General features: G+C 43.5%; 1 long non-coding RNA gene and 1 pseudogene across 2 annotated transcripts in view; both read left to right on the plus strand.

Moving 5' to 3' along the window:
• Window positions 1–22123, plus strand: part of LOC147883659 (uncharacterized) — a 103035-nt pseudogene that overhangs the window by 46176 nt on the left and 34736 nt on the right. The window contains exons 5-10 of the transcript XR_015543762.1: window positions 5676–5789; window positions 5961–6062; window positions 6350–6535; window positions 7278–7367; window positions 7500–7634; window positions 7774–7893. The product of XR_015543762.1 is annotated as an uncharacterized LOC147883659 (transcript). The remainder of the gene's footprint in view (window positions 1–5675; window positions 5790–5960; window positions 6063–6349; window positions 6536–7277; window positions 7368–7499; window positions 7635–7773; window positions 7894–22123) is intronic.
• Window positions 16815–17627, plus strand: LOC147883660 (uncharacterized). The gene is made up of 3 exons (XR_015543763.1): window positions 16815–16954; window positions 17280–17377; window positions 17504–17627. It is a non-coding gene; the product is annotated as an uncharacterized LOC147883660 (long non-coding RNA).

Consider the following 22123-nt stretch of genomic DNA (forward strand, 5'->3'; position numbering starts at 1 on the left):
CTACTGCTGCTCCTCCAACTCAGGAACAATCAAGATGGGATGCAAGAGATGCAAATGCACATTCATGTATTGCTTTATCATGCAAGAGAATCATTATTCCACACATCCGGTCTTGCAGGACAGCAAAGGATGCTTGGGACAAATTGGCTTCTCTTTATCAGATTCACAATGAGGCACGTGTTGCATATTTAAGAAGGCAATTGCAGGAAGTTAGTATGAATGAAGGTGACTCTATGGATGCATACCTGACAAAGGTCAAGGACCTCATGGAACAACTTGCCAATATTGATAAGGTGGTGCCAAATTCTCAGCTTGTCAGTACCACATTGAATGGACTGCCAGATACATATCAAGGGTTTGCTGCAACCCTTCGATTAGTGGCCATGGGTAATCCAGACCACTACTCTTTTGATCAGCTAGTCACTTTGCTTTTGCAGGAAAAGCAAAGTCGTGCTAATAGACAAGCTATTATTCTTGATCATGCATTTGCTTCACAACAGATAGGAAGAGGCAAGGCTTCCAAGCCTATGGGCAAGCCTAAATATGGGCCTAACAGTGGCAATTCATCCAATGCATCTAAAAATACAGCAGATAAGTCAAAGAAGAAAAGATGCAACTATGGTCGCAAGCCTGGACATGAAATTTCAGAATGCAGGAAGTGCATTGCTTCGGAGAAAAAGAAAGCAGGATTGATAGTTAATGCCTCACATGCAATTGAATCCCACGAGCCAGCAGATGCCTCACATGCACATGCTCTCCAGGATGATTGGGCATGGGCTGTCCATTGCTCCTTTGATCCCTCCCAAGTTGATGCACTCTTTACTGCTAATGATACTCAGTCTTGGTATTTTGATAGTGGTGCTTCCAAGCACGTCACATCTTGCAGACAATTGTTTCATTCCTTAGCTAATGCACCTCGTGGGGGAACTGTCACATGTGCTAATAATGCCTCCTATGCTGTAAAAGGAATGGGAGATGTGCAGCTCACATCCATTTCAAGCCATCCTGTCACTCTGACTAATGTTCTTTTTGTACCTGGAGTAGAAGTCAACTTGATTTCCATTTCAGCAATTGCCACTTCAAGTTTTAGAGTGATTTTTGATGGATACAGATGCCTAGCATATGATCTTCGTGATGACAATGCCATAGTTCTCACTGGCACTTTGAAAAGGGGGCTTTATCAACTTGATGATCACTCAGCTGCACTCTCTATTGAAGCATTTGCTATTTCAGATTCACAGCTTGCTGAAACTCATCTTTGGCATGAGAGAATGGGTCATGTCAATTATAGAGCTCTTGCCAAGTTACATTCACAGGACATGGCAAATGATGTACCTCAAATTCACACAGTTTCCAAACATGACGGAGGGGAAGCTATCATCTATCCTAGTCCTTCTAGCTCAACAGAGCATGCCACAAGCCCTGGTTCTAGAGAAAGTGAGTAGACGTTAGGAATTGTGTGAGGGTTGTCTTTTGGGTAAGATGCATCGGTTTCCTTTTCAAAAAATTGTCCAAAACTCTCACAAAGGAAATTGCAGCTAGTGCATAGTGATGTCTGTGGCCCAATGAGGACAAATGCCATTGGGGGGTACAAATATTTCATGACTCTCATTGATGACTTCACAAGATATTGCTGGGTATAAATCAGGATGCAAGCTTGTCACCCTCAACACAGATAGGGGGGGAGAGTATATGTCAAAGGAGTTTGATGCATTTTGGTCTTCACGGGGCATTGTTCACTCATGCACTACTCCTTACACTCCTCAGCATAATCCTGTATCTGAAAGGAAGAACAGGTCCACTATGGAGATGGCCAGATGCATGCTTAAGGCCAAGTCCTTGCCCAATAAATTTTGGCTTGATGCAGTGATGTGTGCCAACTATGTACCGAATAGATCACCTATAAGGGCATTGAAGACTGTTACACCTTATGAAGCATGGAAAGGCAGGAAGCCTTCACTTTCACACATGAGAGTTTTTGGGTCTCTTGCATATGTTCATGTACCATCTTAGCTGAGACATAAGCTTGATGACAAGGCAATCAAATGCATATTTAGTGGTTACAGCCAGGGGAGCAGAGGGTATCGGTTATACCGGGAAGATTATTGTCAGTAGAGATGTAATCTTTGCTGAACATTCAGCTTCTCCTCTTGTGGACTGCAAAGCTAAGCCAGAAGTTGACATGTTTGATGCCTTTGACTCTTGGTTACCTCTGCCTCCCTCAGAGGGGGACTTTGACCAGCAACATGAGCCTCCCGCAGGCCCTCCAACAAGCAATGATCAGCCAGTACCCCATGCTGATTTGCAGGTCTCTTCCAGCACAAAATGATCCCACTATTCATGATGCAATGATTGAAGAAAGAGATGTCAATAGACAGCAAAGGCAAGTTCCCAAATGGCTTCTTGATACATTGAGGGACAGCAAACAAGATCAACCTCTTGCAGCCCGGACAAGATCAGGGAATAGACAGATGCATGGTCACTTTCTTGAGTTTGCACTCCTTGCTACAGCTTGCAATGAAGAGCCTTCGTGCCATAAAGATGCTTTTGACAGCAAAGAGTGGATGGATGCAATGAGAGCTGAGTTACAATCCATTGCCAAAAATGACACATGGGAATTAGTAGATCTCCCTCCCAGCAAGCATGCCATTGGTACCCGGTGGGTCTACAAATTAAAAAGGAAATCTGATGGTAGTATAGATCGACACAAAGCCCGTCTTGTTGCAAAAGGGTATGCCCAACAACAAGGCATTGACTTTGAGGAGACCTTTGCTCCCACATCCAGGATTACTACTATTAGATGTGTCATTGCCATTGCAGCCCATCACCATTGGCAAGTGCACCAGCTTGACATCAAGATTGCTTTTCTTCATGGGGATCTGCAGGAGGAAGTTTATGTGACACAACCTCCTGGCTTTGAGGTTGCTAATTCTGAAAACAAGGTATGCCAGGCACCCAGGGCATGGTATGCTAAAATTCATGCACACTTACTATCCCTTGGTTTTCAGAATAGCCCCACAGAGCCCACTCTTTATGTCCGTGGGAGTGGATCTGATTTTTTAGTGCTGATTTTATATGTAGATGATATGCTAATCACGGGCCCAGATACTTAGCATATTGCAGCTTTCAAGGCTGATTTACAGCAGGCTGTTGAAATGTCAGACATGGGACAGCTACACTATCATTTGGGCATTCAGTTTGCTCATGTTGAGGGGGGTATCATGATGTCACAGTCCAAGTATATTGGACAGCTCCTTGATCGTTTTCAGTTCGAGGATTGCAAGCCAATCTCTACTCCAGTGGACCCTGGCTTCAAATTTTCAGCTCATGATGGGAGCCCACCATGTGATATCACTCATTACCAGCAGGTTGTTGGATGTCTCATTTACTTATGTCATACCAGACCTGACTTACAGTATGCAGTATCTTAGCTCAGCAGGTTCACGCACATGCCCAGTTCACAGCGTTGGCAGGCAGTGAGGAGAGTCTTTAGATATCTCAGAGGCACTCAGGATTTTGCTCTCTTCTATGGTGATCAGGGTCCACTTACCATGCATGCTTACATGGATAGTGACTGGGCAGGTTGTTCCGACACTAGAGTGTCACATATCGGCAATTGTTTTTTGCTTGGCAGTTCATGTATCTCTTGGCTTAGCAAGAAGCAACCAACAGTTGCCACATCTAGTTGTGAGGCTGAGTACAGGGCAGCCTTCATTCCTACAGTAGAGTGTGTCTGGCTTCGACAGTTACTTACAGATCTTGGTATTCGCCAAATATCCTCCACTATGGTCTACACTGACAGCCAGAGTGCTTTGGCCATTGCGCGTAACCCAGTGTTTCATGTGCGTACCAAGCACATTGAAGTTCACTATCATTATGTTCAAGAGAGGTTGTTAGCAGGAGACATAGAGTTGTCCTACCTTCCCATAGAGGACAACATAGTAGATATGTTTCCAAAGGCACTTCCTCGTTCCAAGTTCGAAGTCTTCCGACAAGATTTACACTTGGTTCCCTTTGTTACATGATCTGACATACCTTGTACATTCATAGGTGGCTATATCCTTTTGGATGAACATGTGCCACCATGACCAGAAAATACCAGGTATTCTAAGACGTTTCCAGAATACTTCAGCCCATGCCATGGAGGGGGGTTTGTAGGCCATCTTCTCCCGGTTCTAGTGATGCCCTATGGGCCTTGGTATGTGCCTTGTAGGCATAGTTATAAGCACTCTAGTATTTTAGTGCCTTTTATGCCACATAGGACATTTAGTCCTATGTGACACCTAGGACACTTAGTCCTAAGGTCTATCTTCAAGTACCTTGTACTTTTCTTTTCTCTGGTACAGTTGATGTGACGGCTTCTCACTCTCGAATCTTGTGCTTACTTCCACGCTCACGCACCTTCAGTTAGACCTATCATAGCTTTCCTCAAGGGGGACCAACAGAGACGAGGGGTCACTCTGGACATAGCTGAGAGAGTTCAGACAGTGAGGAGACTGTGTCCCCCACTGCAGCGCGAGACAGCTCGACTCGAATCTTGTGCTTACTTCCACGCTCGCGCATCTTCAGTTAGACCTATCATAGCTTTCCTCAGGGGGGACCAACAGAGATTAGGGGTCACTCTGGACATAGCTCAGAGAGTTCAGACAGCGAGGAGACCGTGTCCCACACCGCAGCGCGAGACAGCTCGACAGACACAGATACGAGATATCTTCGTAGCCCACCAGAGAGCCATCATTTCTTCAATAGTGTTCAGGGTTGTTACACAAGAAGCACTTTTCTTCTTTTTCCAGCTCGCACCATCCAAAGAGTCTTCGCCCTCATCTAAAGAGTTTGCGTCGTCCTTCTCCTTGGGCTTGTTTTTGCCGGGCTTCCATTTCCTTTGGCCTTGCCTTTGCCCAAAGTGACTAAGGCCTTGTCGTCAGCATGTCCTTCATACATTTTCTCTTTGGTTTGTTCGAGTAGGAGCAATGGCCGCAACCCATCCAGCTGCCAATCCCTGTCGTGCTCCTTATATGAGAATCGTTTTGGCATTTGAGGATGGGAAATGGAGATGCCGATGCAGAGTATCGTTTTGGCATTTGAGGATGGGAAATGGAGATGCTTACGACATGCAGTCAAGATAGGTTAACAATGTGGCAGCATGCAGAAGTTGGTTATTTTGATGAGGCTTTTAACAGTTAAATGCGTATGCAAGTTGATTTGTATTTCACGACTCTACTGATTTTTTCCTTGTAGCAACTATTGCAATTTTATCACGGTGAGAGAATAGGTGAGGACAGTGTAAGAGGTAACAGTTTTGATAGAGGCTATGCCTTCTCATTACCATGCAGCTAGGGATTTTCTATTTCTCCTGTTGTGACGTGAAGAGTATATTTTTCTGCTATCAATATGTAACCGCTTTGTTGAAATTGACGAAATTGCCTTCTGCCTTAGTTCGGTTTTTCACTTCAAGGTTTATTTTCCCTTGGACATGCAAAAGCTCTGGAAATAATATATCACCCCATCCCCCCAACTGCATCTTCTTCCCCCCAAAAAAGAGGGGTAGATTCATTCCTTCGCCCCTCCGCTTCTCAAGTTTTGCACTCTTCCTCATTTTCAACACCTACTGAGCCTTGTTAAACTCAATAGAGTTTGATAATTTTATAATTTGTCTTTTTGTCTATTGCATGCAGGACTTTTATTTGGATTTGAGTGACAATGATAGAAGAATTACTCCTCGGGAATATTTGGAGGCTGCTTTACAGCCCATTGCTGGTAGTGGGAAGGCGATTGCCGCAAAGAATGAAGTAAGTGGGTGTTTTCTCATTGAATCATCAATTATGTTGTTGATACTGTCTAGGCATGAGAAAGGTAAGACAATTTTCAAGACTCATTTTGCATAATACCAGCTATGTCCTTGCCATAAAGGTACTTTCAGTGAAAAGTGTGGTGAATTCAGTGTGTGCACATTTTTCTAGATTCGGGATTCTATTCGTGCTCTTTTTCCGGACCGTGACTGCTTCACATTGGTACGGCCACTCAACGATGAACGCGATCTGCAGCGGCTGGATCAGATTTCTGTAAGCCTATAGGCGATGCTTCGATATAATCGCTTTGCAAGCTTTTTTTGTGGAAAGTTGTAATTTCAGTTTTAAACTTCTGCTCTTGGGAACGATTCTTTACCAGTGCTTAGCTGTATTGAGTGGTCAACTTGAAATGATTTCTGCTTCAGATTTTCTTTGACATAGTTCTCAGAACTGGAAAGGGTGTACTGGTGTGTGTTAGTTCCTACTAGAAATTGAAGGAAAACATTCTTTTATTTTGAAGGTTGATGTTAAGTTTACTCTTTTTGTTTTACTGATGGCAGCTGGAGCGTTTGCGACCAGAATTTCACACTGGTCTGGATGCATTGACAAGATTCATATTTGAGAGGACAAAACCTAAAGAAGTTGGTTCAATTACAATGACAGGACCCTTGTTAGCAGGCCTCACACAATCATTTTTGGATGCTATAAATGCTGGGGCAGTACCAACTATTGCCACATCATGGCAGGTAAATTTTAGTAGGCGATGCATTTCCATTGTGTTGCTGGATGCTCTGATGCCTTGATTCATCTGGGTAAAGGTCTGCTCCAATGGACTAAGGAAAATTGGTTATGGTTTTGAAATTTTTAATGGGCATTACATGTGATCTGCGAGAACCTTGTCATATAGCTAATTTGCATATTCTCATGCAGCAGGATTTCTTCTCTGCTCTCTGTAAAAAGACATACCAGTGCGATCCATCTTAGAACAAAGTAAAAAGAGCGATTTGTGAAGCGTCTCATGTTGTAACTTTATCCAGCTATTTGGAGCATGTTTTTGGAACTTATCCTGCAGAATCTTTAATGGAAGAGAAATCTTTTAGATGAAACTTAATACATAAAAGACAAAGTGCCTTGGAGTATGGTGCTACAATCATTAATGAACATTTGCAGATGTTTTTCTATCATCAACGACTGCCACCTTTTGGTTTTAAGGCCTTTCAACATAACTCTTTTACTGTGAGAATGCACTTTGTGCTTAAGTAGTTTATTTGGTATATATGTGTAGGGATGTTTTGTGCTCAAGTAGTTTATCTGGTATATATGTGTAGGGCTGCTTTTTCTGAAATGAGCAAGTTTTGGTCAGTATATAACATGTAAGAGGGGTCACTTTTTGTCAAAATGACGTCAACAGCGTTTATGTGGTAAATGAATTTTGCAGCACACTATGGTCAATGTGAACACTGACTGCCCGTCTCTTCCTCTTCACAGAACCTTGAAGAAAATGAGTGTAGGCGTGCTTATGACACAGCCATGGAGGTCTATGTTAAGATATTCAATGAGGCTGCTCCTAAAGATGAGGTCAGACTTCAGACTTTTCATCTTTACTACTCTAAAGCCTCCAGGTATCAAAGTGACTTAAGTAAACTGAGTCACCCTGTACTTCGATTTCTATGCATAGTGTGTAATTGTGTGGAACTCTGAACACTCCAGGAAGCGCTACGGGAAATACATGAACATGCTGTAGAAGATGCTCTCATTCTTTATGATAAAGAGGCTGTTGGAGCGGGTGCAGCAAGACACAATTATGAAAAACTGTTTCTTACGAGTTCGAAGAGACACTTCACTGTAATCTTTTCTAACCATGGTTTGAAGTGATACCACTTCAGCCCCTGGCCTTTTTGCTTGATTTCATAGATATAAGAGTTTTTGAATGGTTGGGTGATGCTCTTAAAAAGGACTTGTCTCACTGTGACTTCGTCATTAGGAGAATATGCGTAAAGTCACCATGGAATCGGAAATGAAGTGTGTGAAATCTGTGGAGAACATGGATGAAAAGCTCCGGGCATTTTGCCAGTCAGCTACATCGGTTGATCAAGCACTTGAAGTAAGAGATTCAATTTTAATGAAATCTTTGAGGATTTGCTGCTACTTTAAACGTTTTGCATTTGCTCTAGTGAAACTCAATAAATCTATCTAAAGACTATAGGAAAAGTTTAAATACTATCCAGACTGGCCGCGTCCAGGGATGGACGTGCCGAACTATCTCAGTTCAAGACAAATATAGAAAGCTGAATCTACGCTTTATTTTTTGCTTGTTTTAGTTTCAAAAGAGAGTTTGTTTGAGTATGCTTGTGCTTTCTAAGTTAGAAATGTATTTTTTCCTCTTTGTAGAAACGATACATAAGTGTAAAGGGCCATTTAGCTTTTTATATTTTAAATAAGAGAGAGAAGAAGAAGAAGAAAGAAGAAGAATATATTATCGTCCTCTGAAGACAAAAAAATCAGCCTATGGGACCTGAGCAATACAAAATCCTCGTACACAAAGACTCCTCCCTTGGAGGGGAGGGTATTAAGAGAAACTACCTTTATGTCTTAGGTGAGTTCCTGTGCTTGAAAAGCTTATAGACAAACGTTCCTAAAGCTGGGGGTGACCCGCTATGTAGCATATCAGCCAGTCTATTGTGTCCCTCGAGAAGAGAGCTAAATGCTTTCCGGATGTGAGTATAGTAAGGGCATATCATTACCATGTGTTCTTCAGTTTCTGCCATTCCCTGGTCACATAATTGGCATATTCTGCTCTCTTTTGGCATATCTTTCCATCCTCCTATTTCAATCTGCAGCTTGTGATCGGGTGCGAAGTGAGGCCAAAGCTCTTCGCTTATGTATTGCCATAGGTGTGCAAATGTACTTCTGCATGGCTGTTTCTCTTCCTGTATAAGTAGCCCAATATTCGGGGTTGATAAATGTACGGTAGTACTCAAACTTATCTCTGTTTTCAGCTGTTTGCCATTTTCTATGTAGTGCATTCAGCAGGTCATGATGAAAGGCATCCTCATCTACCTTCTCTGGAGAGTAGTCCAAGTACCTCTCTACCTCCCATTTTTGGAACCATTTTTTTAAATCTAGTGCCCATCCAGATGCCAAAATCTTACCCTTATTCGTCTTTTGGGACTTTTGACTTTCTACCCATGCCCTCTTTGGCAGCCTTTTATTATTCATGCGCTTGACCTTTGTGATGTATCTGAGTACTCTCTTCACGGCATGCAACTCTATGGGTATGCATCCTGTCTCTAGGAGTAGGAGAGAGTAGGGTGTGGTAGCCTTGATGCCAAGGTGTCTTCTAATGAAAGATTTCTGCATTTTTTCTACATCATTCCATTTTGATGATGGTATACTCCCCCCCCACACCTCTACTCCATAGAGCACTGTTTGTACCACATAAGCCCCAAAAATCATGTTTCGTACTTGCCACCTTCTTGTGTTGGTATTGCTAGTTTTTGGAAGTTTCTAGTTTTTTGGAAGTTTTTGTTTCTTGACTTGCTTGTTTATTTTTGCTTAGTCACCTGCTTCGTTTCTTCCTTGTTTCTTGTTTTCATTCTCTTTTGTTTATTTGACGTATTTTAGTAAGCACTGGGTTTGCCCAAGAGACTCCGCGGGTCTTTAGAAACCCAGTATAGCTGCTTATGCTTGGGCACTGATGATGACATAAGTGTTGCTTTGCTTGCTAAGTATGTCTTCCTTTTGTTTTTCATAAAAGTTTTTGTTTACCTCTTTTTTCTCCTCTTTCATTTTCTCTTTTATTTTCTTAGTAGATTTTTGATCTTTAGAACAACAAAAATTCTAAATTTGTATGATTGGACTTATTCTAGTCTTACAAAGGTATATTTTTCTATCACCTTAGCGGACATGTAAATTCTTTGAATTTTCGTCCAAGTGGTGATCAGCTGTTTAACTACATCGTTTTATCTTACGCGGGTGCAGAAGCCCCAACAGCCAATCTTATTCTCATTTATTCTTCTTATTATTTTAATTCTTTTCTTTTTGTTTAAATTTTTTTTAATTTTTAATTCTCTCTCTCTCTGTCTCTGTCTCTCTCTTCCTTAATTTTATTTTATTTTGAATTTTATTTCTGTTAAAAGTGTGCTTTTGCGTTTTGTTTTAGTTGCTCTCCTTGGTTTATTTCACTGTATGACCGCTTTATTTTTTATTTTATTTTATTTTATTTATTTTTTAAATTATTGGTAACTTTCCTTTTCTTTTTCTCGTGCTTCTAGGTTGATTAAGCTCTTACAGTGGCCTTGGCTCCTTGGCTAACCCTAACTATAATCGCCAGTTTGGGGGTATATTAGCATTAGCGATACATGCTATGATGAATTCGCCTTTTGGAAACCAACAGGGCAATCTCCTGGGATGTCATCTGGCTCCTGTGACATTCCCTTGTAGTAGTAAGGGAGAAGTTACCTTGGGACGAGTAATGACTGTGCAAGCAAGCCCCCCCCTAAATACTAGTCTCGCTCCTGCTAGAGTTAGGGGATATAGCAAGGGAGAATCTGCCTTGGGATGGGCAGGGAGAGTGCAAGCAAGTTCCCCAATGTTGGATCGTTTGACCTCACCGAACAACATTGGAAATTCTAGTGATGGCCTTGCCTCTTTGGTAGGTGATTTAGTTGGGTCTAGCTCGGTAAATCAAAACAAAAAAGTTAGAAGAAACATATATAGAGAAATGTATAACTTTTTGACTAGGTCAAACATGAATAATCTTCATGATTTTGGGGAAGGTAACATTAATTGGTCTAACTTTAAGGCTTTATTAGTTAGCACTCATTATATTAATAATAACATAAGAATTCTTAATAAACTAAGACGTCTTAGAAACAAGCATCTCAAGACTCCTGTTTCTATTAGTCCTATTCATGCCACGCAAGTAATTTATGTTGTCTATAACATACATAGTAGTAATATGCTTTATGTAGGAAAAACCTATAGGACAGCTTTTATTCGTTTTCAAGATCATGTTAGGGAAGCTAGAAAAGTTCATAGGAAGAATTCCTTAATTGAGAATTCCTTAAGGGAAGGTTTTGAAGAAAGTTGCTTTGAAACTAGAAGAAGTCCCTTCGGTTAATTGCTCAAAGAAAAGTAACCATCTTTCTAAAGAAGATGAAACTCTTCTTCGAAAATTCCATAGGAATTTTGTCATTTCTTATGTGGACAAATGTTCCAATAACTTTGTTTTTATTTGCAAAAAGTTTTACTTAGAATGTCTTTTGAGAGAAGTGAACTCGTCTACCAAAACTTATACCCCTGCCTTAGTTTCTCAAAAGGATTTGATCTCAAAACATTAGAGTTTTCGCAAGTCTTTTGGGTTTGTTTGCAATCCAAGCATACCTTTTCTTTGTGCTGCTTGGAAGTTTCACAAAACTCTAAAACAAGATTTATTGTAGCTGCTTGTGAGACTACTTTGACGGATGTCTCTAAATGGCTAAGCTACTGCTTCAAAGCCATGTTGCCTAGTGTTCATGAACTTTGGAGGGACTTATTAAAAGAGGCAGATGTCCGCTCAAACTCAAGCTGGATTTTAAATGACTCTGTAGGAGTGATTTCTGTTGTAAAATTTTTAAATTTCTCTCGAAGCATTCAGGAAAAAGAGTCTCCTATTCTCCTTCAAACCTATGATTTTACCACGCTTTACACAAAGATTGAGTTGGAAGACCTGAAGTTTAGAATTAAAAAGCTAGTGGCTGAAGTTTTCACGTTGAGATTTGACAAAGATAGATGCAAAGTGCTAAAAGTTGAGAAAACAGCCTTATGCTTTGACTTTTTGTGGCTAAAAAATAAAGATCATGACATAGATTCTAAAAAGAAAAGATACACAAAGGTAGTAAGTGTAGAAGATATTTGCTCTTGGATAGATTTTCTTTTAGATAATCTTCACATCACAATAGGTGATTCTTTGTTTCAATAAGTTATAGGAATCCCCATGGGCACTAATTGTGCCGTCTTTTTAGCAAACTTTTATCTTTTCACTTATGAATTTGAGTTTATGCAACGTCTTATTTCTATCAATACCTGCCCTATCATTTTACATAAGCTTAGTCAAGTTAGGCGTTTTATAGATGATTCATTTGTACCAAATGTTCCTAACTTTCAAGACTTTATGTACAAAGACGCTAGAGCTTTTGGAGAAGGAATCTATCCTCATGACTCTTGTGAACTGAACTGCACTTCAAGAGGGGATTCTTGTGTTTTCTTAGATCTTAGACTTTCTCAATCTACCATAGGATTAGAGGTTGATATATATGATAAACGTGAACAACCTGAATATAGTGGTTTACACATTATAAAAATGCCTCACATTGACTCAAACATTTATGATTTGGCAAAATATGGAGTCATTTCTTCCCAATTCCATAGATTTTTCCGCCTTTGTACAACTAAGGAGTCTTTTATCACTCAATGTAGTAATTTGATCACTTTACTATTACACAAGAGGTATAATCCAAGAAAAATAATGAAAAAGTTCGCACATTCTTAGATATGAAGTTTTTTATCTATGGTGTTTCGGCCTTAGGTTTGTTTAGAATGATTGAACATAAGCTGAAAACAAAAAGCGGGGAGCTGAATAGCCTGTTTTTCTTTTAGTTTCAAAAGAGAGTTTGTTTGAGTATGCTTGTGCTTTCCAAGTTAGAAATGTATTTTTGCCTCTTTGTAGAAACGATACATAAGTGTAAGGGGCCATTCAGCTTTTTATGTTTTAAATAAGAGAGAGAGAGAGAGAGAGAGAGAGAGAGAGATTTTCTAGTTTTTTGGAAGTTTTTGTTTCTTGACTTGCTTGTTTATTTTTGCTTAGTCACCTGCTTCATTTCTTCTTTATTTCTTGTTTTCATTCTCTTTTGTTTATTTGATGTATTTTAGTAAGCACTGGGTTTACCCAAGAGACTCCGCGGGTCTTTAGAAACCCAGTATAGCTGCTTATGCTTGGGCACGGATGACGACATAAGTATTGCTTTGCTTGCTAAGTATGTCTTCCTTTTGTTTTTCATAAAAGTTTTTGTTTACCTCTTTTTTCTTCTCTTTCATTTTGTCTTTTATTTTCTTTGTAGAGTTTTGATCTTTAGAACAACAAAAATTCTAAATTTGTATGATTGGATTTATTCTAGTCTTACAAAGGTATATTGCGTGCGGGATGTGTGTGTTGATCACCTTGGCGGACAATTTTCATCCAAGTGGTGATCAGCTGTTCAACTATATCGAAATATCCTTCGTGGGTGCAAAAGCCCCAATAGCTAAAAATTCTCAATCAGTGTAGAATTTTGAACTTTACAAAAACAAAAATCTGAATTCGTACGATTGGATATGTTCTAGTCTTACAAAGGTATATTTATTTTTTGCTTGTTTTAGTGATTTGATCTGGGTTATGCGTTTAGTTCCTCTTGACCACTTCTTTGCTCTATCTGTATACTTCACTGGGGTTCCCTTGGTAGATTGTTGAGTTTTATTTCATGATTCGTGTTGTGTCTACCTTTGTTGGGAAAGCTTTTGGGTGTTGGGGCCATACAAAGGTGGTAAGAGGGACTGCTATATATGTGGCTTTATCTTTACCGGTTTTCTTATGCATGAAGTTGTTTGAATCTGCCCATTCCAATAGTAAAGCATTTCTAGTTAAGTGTGCCTGTGTTGGTTTTAGAAGCTGAGCGTCATTGGTGTTGAAGATCATAACCTTGGTTTTAACCTGATTGACCTTCTCGACTCTCATAGAAGGTTTGCAAAGCTGTTAAATGCATTTGTAGTTCCTTTGCCATGGCTTAGATTAGAATGGTATCATTGGCACATAGCAAGATAGGCATGGCAGAAGTATGCTAAATGGATGCTCAAGAATGTGTGGGTGTGCGGATTTGTATGTGTGAGAGCATATGTTTATACTATGGTCTACACCCAATGTTGGGCGCTGATGACGTCAGTGGGGATGCCATAGTGTGATGGAATTTATGGTTTTCAACCAGATGAGTGACTATCATGAGATTGAAACTGCACTATGTTGTGTTTTTAGAGGATGAGTTTGGGCATGCTCCTGGATTCATCTAGATATATATAAAACCAAGCCTCGGCTTCCTAGTGTGTCCCCAAAAGAGGCCATCTCATCAATTGTGAAAGCCAAATAGGGTGGGGGATAGGAGGCATCCTTGTTTCACCCCAATGGTACTACTTATCTCCTCTGGCAACCCTTGCATCATGTGCACTGGGCTCCGAGTCATGCAATGAAGCGAGCCCATGAGACTGAATTGAGGACCTTCCGAAAGTTCTCAAAGGAACAATATGCTGTCTGTTTTCGGTGTCTAGCCTCCTCCATGATGGTTGTAAGAGTGAATATGTGATATAGTGTGGAGGTTTATGAATGTCTACGGAGGGCTATAAAAGCTCTACGAGACAAAAATCTGAACACATAATGAGAATATCTCTCTTATGCAGGGAGCTACCAGTGTCTGTTACACCTCTCATAGTTGGAATTATGCATCTAAGACTATGTGGAGAAGCTGGATTTTGAGATTACGAGACTTTCTCTGATCACACGCTCCCTCCATGAAGTTGCCCTACACATTTTTCCCACACCACTTGTTCCACTTGCCTGCCGCCTCTTGGCTCAATACCCTATAATAGCTGGTATGATGACGAGTGTAAGGATTTATGTTGGCAACTCAAATTTGAGGCTAAGCCTCATCTTTCGAGTGAGGCAGAGACAGTGTCACCAAAAAACGCGTTTCGGTGCCCTGAAATGCGAAGAAACATTTCTCGACGAAACGTTTCTTCGAAACGCCCGAAACGCGCAGTTAGGGCGAAACGTTGCCTGTCCAAAAATCCGCCGCAACGAGTTTCTTGCAGATTTTGGCCGCCGTTTTCGTTTTTTCGCTCCTTCCGCGCCGCTCCATTGCTTGCCTTGCTCTAGCCTCCTAGTGCCTACTACCATCTACAGTCTACTCTACCCTCTACTCCACCTTCTACTCTCCTCTACTCTCTACTCTCTACTCTACCCTTGGGCCTCTACTCTACTCTACTCTACCCTCTACTCTAGTCTGTACGGTCTACCCTCTACTTTCCTCTACGGTCTATCCTGTACGGTCTACCCTCTACCCTCTACTCTACCCTATCCTCTACTCTACTCTACTCTACTCTACCCTCTACTCTACCCTCTACTCTACTCTCTATCCTCTACTCTCCTCTAGCCTCTACAATCTACTTTACTCTACTCTCTACTCCCATACCATGGCCTCAAGGTGGACCGAGTGGAAGCACAAAATGGGATGTATGGTAGGATACCGTTTTTATAAAGAGATATGGCACATCTGGCACGAGGAGGTCAGTATGCAAGTTTTCTAGTGACACTTTGACGGGATCTGTCCCTCGAGTTCGAGCACATTTTTTATGGATCAGAGGCCAGGGTAAGAGTGCTTGCCATGCCATTCCAAAGGGGATCTTCTTGGGATATGGAGGTACCTCATCCAAATTTGCTGAGATTTGATCCCTTCTCCATCCGTGATCACAGATCAAGTTCTTCAAGCTAATGTGTTGGTTGAGCAGCAGAAGTTGGGCATAGAGGCAACCGTCACTCTCACATCATCCCAGTCAGATACTGGGAATGTGGAGTGTTCTCACTCACAGCAGGAGGGGCATGGGTATACTCCATCTACATCGACATCACAAGTTCATGGGAGTGTCTCTACTCAGCCTCTACATGGCACCACTCCATCGGCATCCATATGAGTTGGGCTGTCCGCTATGCTATCAGCTCCTCCACAGCCTCCTGCCAAGAGGCCGCGTGGTCCAGCAGCTATCACTCCGAGAGTTACTCCTATATAGGCTGCTTGGGCACCACGCCTGAAGCAAGAGGTTGCAATTGCAGAGGAGCAGTTTTTCTACGCTTGCAATATTCCCTTCAATGTTGCAAGGACTCCTGCCTGGTAGAGCAGGAGCATCATCCCTCACACTTGCTAGTTCTGAGACTCTCCGCACCACACGTTTGAAGAAGCAGGTGGGATTAATCAAGAAAGACATGGAGGGACTCAAGGAAGCTTGGAGTCGGTATGGATGCACCATAGTCTCCGATGGATGGAGTGACATGAAGAGGAGACACATGATTAATATCTTGGTCACTAGTTGTGTGGGAAGCATATTCTTGAGGGTGGTTGATGCCTCACATGCCGGCCTTCACATCACCGGAGAGTGGATATGGGGTCATATTGAGGCAGCCATCAAGGAGGTTGGTGAGGACAATGTGGTGCAAGTCATCACTGATAAGGGCTCCAACTGCAAGAGAATGGAAAGTCTTCTTGAGAAGTATCCCAAGATAGTATGGACACCTTGTGCCTCAAACTCTCTTGATTTGATGATGGAGGATATTGGAAAGCTGCCTTGGGTGTCTAATGTGGTCGAAAAAGCAATGCAGCTAGTGACTTATATCACTCGTAAGCCACATGCACTAGCCCTATTTAGAAGGGAGTGTAAGTGGGAGCTATTGAGACCCTCAAAGACACGCTTCGGCTACCCTCAAAGACACGCTTCGGCTACATCTTCCTGGTTCTTAGCAGGTGTGATTCATGAATCATGATTCAATTTTCATAATTCAAAGATCAATTCCTCAAATTATACATTTGTTTAAACTTTATCATTTATAGGTTGGTTAAGACCAAAGAGAGCCTTCGTCGCATGATGACCAATTCAAATTGGCTCGATTGGAGTGACTCGAGATTGCCTGCTGGACAAAATGTTGAGGGGATTGTCTTTGACAATCAGTTTTGGCAGGAAGCCCTTTGCATTCAGATGTCCATAGAGCCCTTATACTTCGTGCTTCAACTCTTTGACCATGAGGGTTATACTATGGGCTTGCTATACGAGTTCATGCTGAAGCTTCGAAAAGCAACGGAGGATTGTCCTATTGAGATTCTCAACCAGAGCAGGTACATATAAGTTGAAACTTGTAAGTTTAATATTCAGTTCTCCTAGCTCTAGAGTCTAGCCTCTAACTTGATTCCTTTTGGTAAATTTTCAGAAAGGATGACATATTAGAAATTTGGAGGAAGAGATGGGATTGGTTTCATAGGCCAATCCACACTGTTGCACATATGCTCCATCCCTTGTGGAAGGAGCCTGCTAAATGGAATGATCGGGTGCTTGTGAACGATGGACTCAATACTTGGAGAAAGTATGCGACTCATCGGTCCAGAATAGGTGAGGTAGCATGGCGTACAAGTTTGCAGCGTGCTCACTACTAACTTCTAAGTGCTTTTAACTTTGTATTTACTATTATCATTTATGATTTATCTAATTATTTATATTGTCTTCTTCTGTATTGCAAATTGCAATAGCATTGAAGAGGACATAGTGGAGTTCCGCAATGGCATGGGTCATTTCTCTGGTGCAATTGCCAAGGAAAGAGACAACAGGTTGTTGGGTCTTACTTGGTGGGAGAAATTTGGGATTTTGAATCCCTCATTGCAGAACTTAGCTCTCCGCATCCTTTCGCAAGATTGCACATCAGGTCCAGCTGAGAGGATATGGAGCATATGTGCAGACATACACACCAGGAAGAGAAACAAGTAAGTTCTAACTTCTTATAGTTCTTATTTATAGGCTATATAGTATAGCGTCAAGCTTGTAACATTTTGAAAAACAATTCTTAAGTCGTGAGAATTGACTTCTTTATGCTTTGTAAACTATGTCAGGTTGAGCATGGAGCAGCTCAATAGGTTGGTATATGTCAATGCCAACCTACGTCTACTTGAGAAGTACAGGTCTGCAGATGGTACCGGTAGCATCGAGTGGAAGCCCAAGCAAGTCAATCCTGACAAGATCAAGCTAGAACTTGTTGACATGTCCATCATCCAGCACAGTCGAGAGAATGACGATGCTTACGAGTTCCTGCGATAGGATATGCTTCGATTTCGACGTCAGACACGTTTGATGGCTCAAGCTCGTGCACCACGAGTACGTGCTGCTACTGTTACAGAGGATACACGGACATCCCAGATTCGCGGTTATCAACGTCGAGCACGAGCCTCAAGAGGGGGATCACAGGTATCTATTCTTGCATCGTCATCCCGAGGACGTCCAGGCAGAGATGAGCCAGAGGAGGAGGCGGCATTGGTAGACAGTGCGGACTTAGAGGACTCAGATTAGTTGCGAGTCCCTACTTGGTTCGAGGGTGGCACTTCCTCTTTCTCCACAGAGGATGTAGATCCATTTGCTGATTCCCGTGCTGATGATGATAGTGATGAGGCAGCAAATCTTGGAGAGGGCAGCGGTCCCTAGCTCTAGAGAGTCGAGACTAGACTCTAGAGTGTACTGTGTACACTGCAGTTGTTAGCAGCTGGCTTGCATGCGACGGGCTTTGATGATGTATACAGTTTATACCATACAGTTACCAGTATATCATTATGGCATGTTACATGTATGATGTAAACAGTAATACATAATACATTTTGTTATATTTTGAATCTTGAATCTTGAATCTTGAAATTTGATTCTGAAATTTGAATTATAAAGTTAAAAGTTTATTGTTTGAACTATGGGCCATGGCATATGCTAGTAGCCATATGCACTTGCAACTAATTAGTTAATAGTAATTTGTAAACTGGAAGATTTGTGTCTTTGTAAACCTCAATCTATAGGCTGCGTGACACATCTTTTTACTCTTTCAACTGTGTAATATGTGTGTGCAATGTGCATTGTGTGCACAATATGGATATCTGAGAGCTATTTTGAGAGGAGTCTGAGAGCTCTTTTGAGAGAGAGAGAGAGAGAGAGAGAGAGAGAGAGAGAGAGAATCTGAAGATAATTATTTATGAAGTATATTATATATATAACTTCTATAAAATAAGTATTTTTAGGCGTTTCTAGACGAAACGCCTGTAAAAATCTAGAAACGTTTCTAGAAACACTGGGTAGAGACGATACACGAGTGTCATTGTCTAAGCAGACTTTCATTCACCAGAACGAGGAGTTAAGCCTTTTGTTTAGTAACAATTCTAAGGACTTCTGGTGGAAGTTCCTTGAGAGGTGAGTCCATCCCCTCTCATGAACACCAAATTCCAGAACGAGGAGTTAAACCTTTTGTTTAGTAACAACTCTAAGGACTTCTAGTGGAAGCTCCTTGAGAGGCGAGTCCCATCCCCTCTCACGGACACCAAACTTTGGCACCCCAAAGCAGACACTCTATATGATGTCTTTAACCAACCAGCACCTGATCTCTCGTACGCACCATGTCCTACATCATGCACACTCTTCACAGGTAGTGGTGTCAAAGATGCAACCCTGAAGCTTCACAAGTGTCAAATACTGAGTTTGTTGCATATAGAATAAGTACCTTGGCCTTGGTCTTAGCAAATCTTTTAACGAAGTGGTTTGTACCTGTTTCCCTCACACCTGAACCCGTAACACTATCACTCCCATTTACAAGACAGGGGATCCCATGAGCACGGAAAACTACATGATCATTATGGTTGGACATGTTATGTCAAAGTTCTATGCAGTAGTGCTTATCACAGAGTTAGCCGGTTTGCAAAGCTTCAAGGACTCATAGTTGTGGATAGGCGGGCTTCCGAAGAGATCACGGGACTGTGGATCACATGCTCACACTTAGACGTGTCATTGAGGAGGCCAAGTACGAGACCATGGATGATCTGCTCACACTCAGAGGTGTCATTGAGGAGGCCAAGTATTTTTTTTTTCCGAAAAAACAGTGCTAATTATATTACTTCGAGAACAAGATACAAAAAGTCAGCTTGTAGCTGACGGGCTGCGTACACAAATCGGACGCAGCCCTAAAAGGTAACTCAGTAAATCACTCTCTCACGTCGGGATAAGGCGAGTGTGAATGAACAGCCATCGGGGTGGTGGGTAGCACCACCGAAGGCCCTGTGAGGTCTGCTCGAAGAAGAGGCCCTGAGTGTTCCAAGCCCGAAGGAAGCGTCTCCGCTTCTCTTGACCGGACCGGGAATCTCCCTGAATCTGGTCCCACTGGCCTCTGAGGGTATGAATAATCTCGCACCAAATATCAGTCATGACCTGGGCAGTCGATAAGGAGGTGCCGCCGAGGATCTGTGCGCAACGCGAGGTCCAAATGTGCCACCCTGCTATGCTGCTGATAATCTCCCAGACTGGCTGCCTCTCCGGAACTCTTGTATCCGCCTCTGCTAGGTGCTGCGGGATACCCTCGAGCAGCCCCCAAGTACCCTGCGTGATAAGGAAAGTGGGGTCCTGCTGGCATGCCTCGAATAAGTGATGTAGACCAGATGCGGTGCTGCACCAACAGAACGCGCCCCACGTGATCAAGCCTAGCTCTGGTGCTGCGCGAGTGAGAATCCCGAAAGTCCACCTCCACACTTCCTGGGCGCGAGGGCAGCTCCACAGGCAGTGCTTTGGTGACTCCTCAACCACATGGCAGATCTGACAGCGTCCGTCCTGGCCTACCTGTCTCAACCAGCTCCCCACCGGAAGACCTTTGTGGGCGAGAAGCCACAGGAAGTAGGAGATCTTCTGCGGCCGCCAGCTCTCCCACAAGGCCTTCCAGAAGGCCTGCAAAAAGAATCTGGAAATACCCTGTGCATACCAGCTAGGCCGCTGGGTGGGGGGGCGACTCTGCATCCTCCCAAGAACTCGCCTTCCCAGAGTCGTGCTGTAGGCGAAGAAGGAGGTCGGCCCCTGTCCTGTCACAACCTCTGGCCAGCTCCACTCTCCTGGGTCCCACTCAAGCTCTGACAAGGCCCGCCCCTCCCAGAGCCAGAGTCGCCAAAGCTGCAGCTGATCTTGCTCAAAGCTAGGGTCGGTACGCCAGACCTTCCCCAAAAGGCCTACGATCCGAACCCTCTGCCAAGGGAGTAGGGGGTCGATGAGTGCATCCTCTCTCCTGAGTCGTCCATCCCCCATAACCGTGAAGAAAGAAATAGAGGAGTCGACCATACGTCCTGCGACCACCAGTGGGATGCCACGGGGGGTGAACTGTCCCAGCCAACGGTCGTCACCAGGCATGAGGATCTGAGGCTCCAGTGGAACCAACCAATCAGCTGGGATCGCTCCGTCGATCTCCGTGCGTCTCGCCTGGGCTCCACGAACACCTCCAGCGGCGTCTGCGAGATCAGCCGTCTCCAGATATCTGTACGTGTCCCTCCAAACTCGAAGGGACCGGGCTGGCCCCTCATCCAACCATCCCACCTGATGTGTGATCTCTCCCCCAACTGAAGGCCCTCGGCATCTCTGACCTGATCGTTCCAGATAAGCGGCTGGCGATCAATCTCCTCCTGACAGCGGGGAGGGGACTGGATGAGACTGAGGCGGAGCCGCCTCCAAACCATGAGGAGGCTACGAACGAGTGGGGAACGGGGCTGAGTAAGTGGGGCGGAAGTGAAGATCCACCTGAGGGACGGGAGCCACTCTCCACCTCGTCGCGGGACACAAGAACCGACCCCCTGCTGAAGAAGCATCTTCCACGTCTGCCCCCCCGGGGTCAAACCGCGGATGACTATCTTGCCTAGCAAAGCCTGACTCTGCAGCTCTGGATCGATGATTCCCAGGCCTCCCTCAGACTGCGGAAGAATAACTGTCTGCCAAGCAACCCTGGCTCTGGTATCTCTGAGGCCATCCTCCCCGGACCAAAGGAAGCTTCGAACCAGCCTCCTAAGCTGTGCCACACTGGATCTCGAGAAACACCAACAGGAAGCCACATACCAAGCCGTGGCAAGGAGGACTTGGTTGACTACCAAGGCACGACCTGCAAGGGAAAGCTTAGCAGTGCTCCAGAAAGCCAGCTTCCGTCGGATGGAATCTAGCACCGGGAGAAACTGCTGAGCTGGCGTGATGTCCAGGCCGACCTGAAAACCCAAGTATCTAGCTGTCTGTCCCCGCGGGATCCACCTGAAACCCAAAAACCTCCCCCACTGAGAACGCGCCCCGGGGTCTGTGAGGAAACCAACTGATTTGTTCCAGTTGATTTTCGCACCAGCAGCCGAACAGAAGACCTCCAGGGCCAACCTCACCCTCTCCAGCATCAACTCATCGTCTTGGACAAACAGGGCTGTGTCATCCGCGTACTCCGAGTCCAAGAGCTCCGTGTCCTCCCGGAGGGGGAGGCGAACACCCCTGATCCCTGTAGACCTCGCCCGGAGATAGTAAGTCATGGCCTCGGCGAAGAAGAGAAACAGGTAGGGGGCAAGGGGGCAGCCCTGACGCACTGATCTCTCCAAGCCAAAACGCTCTCCCATCCTGCCTCCAATGATGACTCTGCTAGAGGCTGTCCTGTACAAAGCTGAAATGCCCTGAATCCAACCTGCTGGGAAACCTAGCCGCTC

The sequence above is a fragment of the Dipteris shenzhenensis genome, chromosome 28 (genome assembly GCF_047967505.1).
Source record: "Dipteris shenzhenensis isolate YYH24624 ecotype China chromosome 28, Dip_SZ_1.0, whole genome shotgun sequence".
NCBI lineage: Eukaryota > Viridiplantae > Streptophyta > Polypodiopsida > Gleicheniales > Dipteridaceae > Dipteris > Dipteris shenzhenensis.